Source organism: Schistocerca gregaria, chromosome X (assembly GCF_023897955.1).
Source record: "Schistocerca gregaria isolate iqSchGreg1 chromosome X, iqSchGreg1.2, whole genome shotgun sequence".
Lineage (NCBI taxonomy): Eukaryota > Metazoa > Arthropoda > Insecta > Orthoptera > Acrididae > Schistocerca > Schistocerca gregaria.
In genome coordinates, this window is record NC_064931.1 from 193,041,351 (window position 1) to 193,051,405 (window position 10,055).

The following is a 10,055-nucleotide window of genomic DNA, read 5'->3' on the forward strand; positions in this document are numbered from 1 at the left end:
CCACATTGGATATTCGTGAAACACGTAATTAATTATTTTTCAACTAGTTTTGTTTTTAAAATGGTGAATTGCATTAACTTGTTTAAACCCTAACAGATCGATGGACCCTATGCACAACTGATGTCCTACCATAGGTAAGGGTTTACATATTTTCTATGAAAACTGTTGGTGTTTGTGTGAAGTAGGTCGTTTCACTGAGCTTTAACAAATGATTCAAATGGCTCTGAGCACTATGGGACTTAACAACTGTCGTCATCAGTCCCCTAGAACTTAGAACTACTTAAACCTAACTAACTTAAGGACATCACACACATCCATGCCCGAAGAGGGTCGAACCTGCGACCGTTGCGGTCACGCGGTTCCAGACTGAAGCGCCTAGAACCGCACGGCCACACCGGCCGGCTTGAGCTTTAACAGATACCAGCTGTGTTAGTGACTAGTCATGTTGCTAATACATCTAGAGTGTGCTTTTGTTTGCGTGTTTATTTACATATTTCTACTGAAAGAGAAGTTTACTTCAGCAGATAGATAACCATCTTTAATCCACATTTAGCTGAAGTTACTTTTGCCTAAATATAGGCCGGCGATAGTATTTAAATTTCGCGACCACAAATTTTGTTTCTTAAACAATGTAGCGTTGGTTCGACTCCTGTTCGAATAACTTTACCCTTTTGGATGCTTAACCCTACAGGAGACGGATTACATCTGATTACTTTCCATAAATATACGCGATCACGGTCAACTTTAAAATCGTAGTAAACGGGTAGCACTGTAGTGTGGCTTTGTTACTGTGGTAAGCCTCTAAAGCGTTATAACTTCACCACGAGGGACGGACGGGTAGGAAGTCTTCCAAGCGATCAGATACCGGCGTTTACACACCTGATGCGCTCATGTTCGCAACATCGGACCCGGACACTCCACACCTATAGCAACGCCATACCACCCTCGGCGGCGCCCAGCCGCGCATCAACAAGAAACTGTTTACTGTCTCATAACGCGCAGAAAACCACACATGACGCAGTTAAATCAGAGAATATATGAAAGCATAGCTCGCATAGAATGCACAGAGACCTCCTGCGAAGCAATATAACAGCGTATTCCGCTGTTCTGCAAGCCCTTTAGTAATTATTAATCCTGGCAATACCAATGCATTCTTCATACCGAGCATTACCAACGGCGATGGGATGAGGGGGGGGGGGGGGGAGGGGGATTGTGAGGTGAGGTACAACAAGCCCATCGTAAAAAAGCAACAAAATTTGTTAAGTGTTGTTGAATTATACTACTGGCCATTAAAATTGCTACACCAAGAAGAAATGCAGATGATAAACGGGTATTCATTGGACAAATATATTACACGAGAACTAACATGAGATTACATTTTCACCCAATTTGGGTGCATAGATCCTGAGAAATCAGTACCCAGAACAACCACCTCTGGCCATAATAACGGCCTTGATACGCCTGGGCATTGAGTCAAGCAGAGCTTGGATGGCGTGTACAGGTATAGATGCCCATGCAGCTTCAACACGATACCACAGTTCATCAGGAGTAGTGACTGGCGTATTGTGACGAGCCAGTTGCTCGGCCACCATTCAATAGACGTTTTCGATTGGTGAGATACCTGGAGAATGTGGTGGCCATGGCAGCAGTCGAATATTTTCTGTATCCAGAAAGGCCTGTACAGGATCTGTAACATGCGGTCGTGCATTATCCTGCTGAAATGTCGGGTTTCGCAGGGATCGAATAAAGGGTAGAGCCACGAGTCGTAACACATCTGAAATGTAACGTCCACTGTTCAATGTGCCGTCAATGTGAACAAGAGGCGACCGAGACGTGTAACCATTGGCACCCCATACCATCACGCCGAGCGATACGCCAGTATGGCGATGACATATACGAACTTTCAATGTGCGTTCACCGCGATGTCGCCAGACACGGATACGACCATCATGATGCTGCAAACAGAACCTGGATTCATCAGAAAAAAACGACGTTTTGCCATTCGTGCACCCAGGTTCGTCGTTGAGTACACCATCGCAGGCGCTCCTGTCTGTGATGCAGCGTCAAGGGTAACCGCAGCCACGGTCTCCGAGCTGATAGTCCATGCTGCTGCAAATGTCGTCGAACTGTTCATCCAGATGGTTGTTGTCATGCAAACGTCCCCATCTGTTAACTCAGGGATCGAGACGTGGCTGTACGATCCGTTACAGCCATTCGGATAAGATGACTGTCATCTCGACTGCTAGTGATACGAGGCCGTTGGGATCCAGCACGGCGTTCCGTATTACCCTGCTGAACCCACCGATTCCATATTCTGCTAACAGTCATTGGATCTCGACCAACGCGAGCAGCAATGTCACGATACGATAAACCGCAATCGCGATAGGCTACAATCCGACCTTTATCAAAGTCGGAAACATGATGGTACGCATTTCTCCTCCTTTCACAAGACATCACAACAACGTTTGACCAGACAACGCCGGTCAACTGCTGTCTGTGTATGATAAATCGGTTGGAAACTTTCGCCGGCCGCTGTGGTCTAGCGTTTCTAGGCTCTCAGTCTGGAACCGTGCGACTGCTACGGTCGCAGGTTAGAATCTTGCCTCGGGCATGGATGTGTGTCGTGTCCTTAGGTTAGTTAGGTTTAAAAAGTGCGGGTATTATTCACTGATGTAAACTTTTACTCTCGGCATACTTTTTAAAGAAATATTGATGTGTCAGTATTTCCCTGAACCTGGAAATACTGAACAAGACATTCAATGGGGAAAGCGAATTGGAGAAAGCGAGCAGTCTGTCAGGCCCGCTGTAGGTAATCGTCACGTGGTTTGATTAAGGGGAGGTGACTGGCCGCTTAAGTAGCACCACACCATCACGATGACGCCGTACTTTCACTCTGCGGTTACGACACGTGGGCCCACATCTATGTCGTGGCCAGGGCCAAAGGATCAGAAGAAAGCGAGACTGTTATAATTTTGTTATTAATAATTATACGCCGTACAGCAACGTAGGATCCTAACGGCTCCATGTCTACATCGACATCTAAATCTATAGTTTGCAAATGACTTTGAAGCTCATGGCACACGCTACATTCCATCGTACTAGTTAATAGGGCTTTCCCGTGTTCGATCACGCATGTAACGTCGGACGAATAACTGCTTAAACCCTTGTGCGCGCGGTGTAATTAGTGTGGTCGTGTCGCCGCGATCCCTATGGGAGTGATGTGTAGGGAGTCGAAAAAATCTGTAACCATTAGTGCAGCCGTTCTTTGTATGCGTTCAGTTTCCCCATTTAGTCCTATCTGGTAAGGATCCCACACATTTTGTTAATGGCTCTGAGCACTATGGGACTTAACTTCTGAGGTCATCAGTCCCCTAAAACTTAGAACTACTTAAACCTAACTAACCTAAGGACATCACACACATCCATGCCCGAAACAGGATCCGAACATGTGACCGTAGCGGTCGCACGGTTCCAGACATTAGCACCTAGAACCTCTCGGCCACTATGGCCGGCATTTGATTAATAGTTTCGGATGGGTCGAAAGAGTATTTTACATGCTATCTCCTTCCTAGACTGGTTGCATTTGCCTACTAGTCTACCAACGAACCAACGTCTGCTACCTGCTTTACCTACTATGTAATCGTTCCATTTCTTAGTCGTACACGTCGTTACAGCGAGTAGTTTGTATGAGTTGATCGATTCTAGATGTGACTCGTTGATAGATCTACTGTAGTTATAGGATGCCACTTTTTTTTGTTTTGTAAAGTGCACGACTGTGTGTTAGTGAACATTTAGATCGACATCTACATACATACTCCAGAAGCTGTCTTGCGGTGCATGGAGGAGAGGACTCTGTACCAATACTAGTCAGTTCCTTTCCAGTTCCACGCACGAATAGAACGAGGGAAAAACGACTGTCTATATGCCTTCATGTGAGCCCCGATTTCTCATGTCGAATCTCCATCGCCCTTAAGTGAAATGCATGACGGTGGCTGTAGAATAGTTCTGCAGTCAGTTTCAAATATTGGTTCTCTACATTATTTCAGAGGATTCTGGATTCCAACGGCCCCAGTAGCCTAGAGTACGGATGGATATATAATTTTCCCTCGGCGGACTCGTCTTGTACATCGACTTACTAATAGGCTTATCTGCAGCAAGAATGTTTTTATTTATATATTTAGTTATTGGTCTGGCGTTAGACATGTGGCCAGAGAAGTGAGTAAATACAGTTCTGGTGTACAATATGATATATATTACCACTCAAGAGTAATTTGCAGAGTATCCGTGTAGATGTAGATATAGATGAACGACGTCTTGGATGTTAGAAATCGCATTTTGAATGGAATAAAGTTTTATGGTAACTTGTGCAGCGTTCATAAAACATAGAGTTGGATGGTAATAGAAACACAGTTTACATTTAAGCCGGCGACCTCAGTTCTTCCTCTATCTGCTATTACCGGCACAATTTAATATAGTCAATTAAATTATGAATGCAGTTATCGTAGGCCATCAATGCTGCCAATAAGCGTCTCGATATGGGAACGTTTGCGTCGGTGTAAAATGAGGGAAAGTGGATTATGATATGAAAGCGTCTTCACGTAACAAATCGCGCGATGCAACCCATTTAGTTTCGCGACTGGGGACGCCAAGTTGCGCTGCGAGAGTTTCCCATAGCTCATTAGTATTAAGGTGGCAGCCACTGTTGCGAGGTGAGCTGTTGGTAGCTCGGTGAGCGCCGAATCGATATTCGGAGCGGGCCCTGAGCGCTTCTCAAAACTTTGAGAGAGAGTCGCTAGCCTTGGGGGGGGGGGGGGGGGGGGGGGCGGCTTCCGACGCGCTCATCGGCTTGTGGAGCGCCGCCTGTTACTACCAGCCAATTACTCTTTTGTCTCCCCTGCCTACGTGCATCATCTTTGCATCTCCTATGTATTGAGTTCTGGAATACCGGTAACAGGAGACACTAAAGTTGTTGCTTCCACTTCTGCCGTGCAATTGATATGGAAGAGGCTGGTAGCAGAGCAGATTCCAGAAATAAACTGTAAGGATGATTAAAAGAAAAGCTCTTGCGCATGAACACATAACATTGTTTTCTGATTAAATACTTCTACATTTAGCCTAGTTATTTAACAGTAGCAGAAATGCATTAGAGATCTATGTCGGATAATCTTGTTTGAATGTTGTGTCTTCCGAAGCGTAATCAAAGTATGAAAGCATATAAAACAGCCGTTTGAAAATAACGTGACAATTTAAATGACGTTGAGTAATAAAACGAAAAGCTGTAAGTGTCATTGCGGAAGGTAACACAAACTGATAGCGACACGCATGGGTGGAAAATGAAGTTAACTGTTATTTTGTCTGTGTGAAATTAGTTTTAATTTATGCATTATGAGAGCACTAGATAATTACAGCAAAATCAATTAAAAAAATTGTTCAGGTGGCTCTGAGCACTATGGGACTTAACTTCTAAGGTCATCAGTCCCCTAGAACTTAGAATTACTTAAACCTAACTAACCTAAGGACATCACCCACATCCATGCCCGAGGCAGGATTCGAACCTGCGACAGTAGCGGTTGCGCAGTTCCAGAATGTAGCGCCCAGAACCGCTCGGCCACCCCGGCCGGCTCAGTTTTTAAAATGTAGTACTTTATTTTATTCTTCCACCTGTAACTAAAATCAGCTTCACAATTTTAAATGTCGTAATATATGTATCACATTATATCTGTGAGGTTTATTTGATCTAGAATTATAGTAATTGTGTTTATCAAACTGTTTTCTTTTTCTCGTACCAAAAGCGATATTCCACAGGTGAACCAAACGTAGGGCGTTGTTGGTTGACTTTCAGGTTTCGGTCTGCAAGATAATCAGGAGATAGGCACTCCAGTTCTGTTGTACTTTTGCTTCAGTGCCCCTGTTATTTTGAAAACTGACATACTTGGTCCTTTCTTTGTTTTCTCATATTCTTTCAAAATATTATTCTCATTACAGATATTGGGATCCTTCTTTAGTGTTGATAATTGTATCTTATTCTGTGCCATGTAGAACAGGGAAATGAAAGTAATGAGAGATATATTTTTGCCCTGCAGCGCAGTGTACTCGTATTTCAGCATTCATGGTTGTTTGAAATGGTCGCCCGTCCGAAACTGAAACGCAGAACCTTTGCGTTACGCGGGCAGATGGTCTGCTGACAGTGCAGTCAAGTCGGAGAGAAGTACTGAAGTGAAGCTGTGAGAGCTGGTTGCGATTCGTGCCTCGATGCAAGTACTCGCTTCGACAGTACATTTACTAATACTGAAACTATACAGAGAATTTTAGCATTTCTTCTATGCAAAGATAAATAGAAAACTAAAAATTACAGAGATTTCAAAAATAGCCCAGTCAGCAGAGCATTTGCCCGCGACAGGGAAGGGTACCGTGATCCAGTTCGCGTGTAGCACACAGTTTTAATCCGCCAGGACGTTCCAGGCGAATGTTGCTCTGTAAAACGAGTCTGATGCCTTCTTCGGTGTGTAACAGATTGGTGTAAGTGCTCTGGTGCTCCCTAAGATTTCTTGACCCTAATAACCCCCCCCCCCCCCCCCATGAGCCATGGACCTTGCCGTTGGTGGGGAGGCTTGCGTGCCTCAGCGATACAGATGGCCGTACCGTAGGTGCAACCACAACGGAGGGGTATCTGTTGAGAGGCCAGACAAACGTGTGGTTCCTGAAGAGGGGCAGCAGCCTTTTCAGTAGTTGCAGGGGCAACAGTCTGGATGATTGACTGATCTGGCCTTGCAACATTAACCAAAACGGCCTTGCTGTGCTGGTACTGCGAACTGCTGAAAGCAAGGGGAAACTACAGCCGTAATTTTTCCCGAGGACATGCAGCTTGACTGTATGATTAAATGATGATGGCATCCTCTTGGGTAAAATATTCCGGAGGTAAAATAGTCCCCCATTCGGATCTCCGGGCGGGGACTACTCAGGGGGATGTCGTTATCAGGAGAAAGAAAACTGGCGTTCTACGGATCGGAGCGTGGAATGTCAGATCCCTTAATCGGGCAGGTAGGTTAGAAAATTTAAAAAGGGAAATGGATAGGTTAAAGTTAGATATAGTGGGAATTAGTGAAGTTCGGTGGCAGGAGGAACAAGACTTCTGGTCAGGTGACTACAGGGTTACAAACACAAAATCAAATAGGGGTAATGCAGGAGTAGGTTTAATAATGAATAGGAAAATAGGAATGCGGGTAAGCTACTACAAACAGCATAGTGAACGCATTATTGTGGCCAAGATAGATACGAAGCCCACACCTACTACAGTAGTACAAGTTTATATGCCAACTAGCTCTGCAGATGATGAAGAAATTGAAGAAAAGTACGATGAAATAAAAGAAATTGTTCAGATAGTGAAGGGAGACGAAAATTTAATAGTAATGGGTGACTGGAATTCGAGTGTAGGAAAAGGGAGAGAAGGAAACGTAGTAGGTGAATATGGATTGGGGCTAAGAAATGAAAGAGAAAGCCGCCTAGTAGAATTTTGCACGGAGCACAACTTAATCATAGCTAACACTTGGTTTAAGAATCATGAAAGAAGGTTGTATACGTGGAAGAACCCTGGAGATACTAAAAGGTATCAAATAGATTATGTAATGGTAAGACAGAGATTTAGGAACCAGGTTTTCAGTTGTAAGACATTTCCAGGGGCAGATGTGGACTCGGACCACAATCTATTGGTTACGACCTGTAGATTAAAACTGAAGAAACTGCAAAAATGTGGGAAATTAAGGAGATGGGACCTGGATAAACTGAAAGAACCAGAGATTGTACAGAGTTTCAGGGAGAGCATAAGGGGACAATTGACAGGAATAGGGAAAAGAAATACAGTAGAAGAAGAATGGGTAGCTCTGAGGGATGAAGTTGTGAAGGCAGCAGAGGATAAAGTAGGTAAAAAGACGAGGGCTGCTAGAAATCCTTGGGTAACAGAAGAAATATTGAATTTAATTGATGAAAGGAGAAAATATAAAAATGCAGTAAATGAAGCAGGCGAAAAGGAATACAGACGTCTCAAAAATGAGATCGACAGGAAGTGCAAAATGGCTAAAAAGGGATGGCTAGAGGACAAATGTAAGGATGTAGAAGCTTATCTCACTAGGGGTAAGATAGATACTGCCTACAGGAAAATTAAAGAGACCTTTGGAGAGAAGACAACCACGTGTATGAATATCAAGAGCTCAGATGGCAGCCCAGTTCTAAGCAAAGAAGGGAAGGCAGAAAGGTGGAAGGAGTATATAGAAGGTTTATACAAGGGTGATGTACTTGAGGACAATATTATGGAAATGGAAGAGGATGTAGATGAAGACGAAATGGGAGATACGATACTGCGTGAAGAGTTTGACAGAGCACTGAAAGACCTGAGTCGAAACAAGGCCCCCGGAGTAGACAACATTCCATTAGAACTACTGACGGCCTTGGGAGAGCCAGTCATGACAAAACTCTACCAGCTGGTGAGCAAGATGTATGAGACAGGCGAAATACCCTCAGACTTCAAGAAGAATATAATAATTCCAATCCCGAAGAAAGCAGGTGCTGACAGATGTGAAAATTACCGAACTATCAGTTTAATAAGTCACAGCTGCAAAATACTAACGCGAATTCTTTACAGACGAATGGAAAAACTGGTAGATGCGGACCTCGGGGAGGATCAGTTTGGATTCCGTCGAAGTGTTGGAACACGTGAGGCAATACTGACCTTACGACTTATCTTAGAATAAAGATTAAGAAAAGGCAAACCTACGTTTCTAGCAATGTTGACTGGAATACTCTTTCAAATTCTAAAGGTGGCAGGGGTAAAATACAGGGAGCGAAAGGCTATTTACAATTTGTACAGAAACCAGATGGCAGTCATAAAAGTCGAGGGGCATGAAAGGGAAGCAGTGGTTGGGAAAGGAGTGAGACAGGGTTGTAGCCTCTCCCCGATGTTATTCAATCTGTATATTGAGCAAGCAGTAAAGGAAACAAAAGAAAAATTTGGAGTAGGTATTGAAATTCATGGAGACGAAGTAAAAACTTTGAGGTTCGCCGATGACATTGTAATTCTGTCACAGACAGCAAAGGACTTGGAAGAACAGTTGAACGGAATGGACAGTGTCTTGAAAGGAGGATATAAGATGAACATCAACAAAAGCAAAACGAGGATAATGGAATGTAGTCAAATTAAATCGGGTGATGCTGAGGGAATTAGATTAGGAAATGAGACACTTAAAGTAGTAAAGGAGTTTTGCTATTTAGGAAGTAAAATAACTGATGATGGTCGAAGTAGAGAGGATATAAAATGTAGACTGGCAATGGCAAGGAAAGCGTTTCTGAAGAAGATCGAATATAGATTTATGTATCAGGAAGTCGTTTCTGAAAGTATTTGTTTGGAGTGTAGCCATATATGGAAGTGAAACATGGACGATTACTAGTTTGGACAAGAAGAGAATAGAAGCTTTCGAAATGTGGTGCTACAGAAGAATGCTGAAGATAAGGTGGATAGATCACGTAACTAATGAGGAGGCATTGAATAGGATTGGGGAGAAGAGAAGTTTGTGGCACAACTTGACTAGAAGAAGGGATCGGTTGGTAGGACATGTTTTGAGGCATCAAGGGATCACAAATTTAGCGTTGGAGGGCAGCGTGGAGGGTAAAAATCGTAGAGGGAGACCGAGAGATGAGTACACTAAGCAGATTCAAAAGGATGTAGGTTGCAGTAGGTACTGGGAGATGAAGCAGCTTGCACAGGATAGAGTAGCATGGAGAGCTGCATCAAACCAGTCTCAGGACTGAAGACCACAACAACAACAACAACAACAACAACTTGTGCAACAATCAACTCGAACTAGCTGGCTGGCTAATAGATGTTACACGTTCTATACGCTTGTAGCAGGGAACCGTTGTAAACATTTTTCGTAGCAAGTCATATACGCACACCTGAAATATTTGCACGGTTACAATATACAGGGTGTTTCAAAGATAACAACAACAACAACAACAACAACAATAACCACTTGGAGCAACGATTGTTTCCTTGAAAATGGTGG

The 10,055-nt window shown here is 43.6% G+C and overlaps 1 non-coding gene across 1 annotated transcript; it reads left to right on the top strand.

Annotated features, from left to right (window-relative positions):
- The first annotated feature begins 6,258 nt into the window (after positions 1–6,258).
- LOC126300074 (U6 spliceosomal RNA) lies at positions 6,259–6,361 on the top strand. The gene has a single exon (XR_007552880.1). It is a non-coding gene; the product is annotated as a U6 spliceosomal RNA (small nuclear RNA).
- The last annotated feature ends 3,694 nt before the right edge of the window (positions 6,362–10,055 follow it).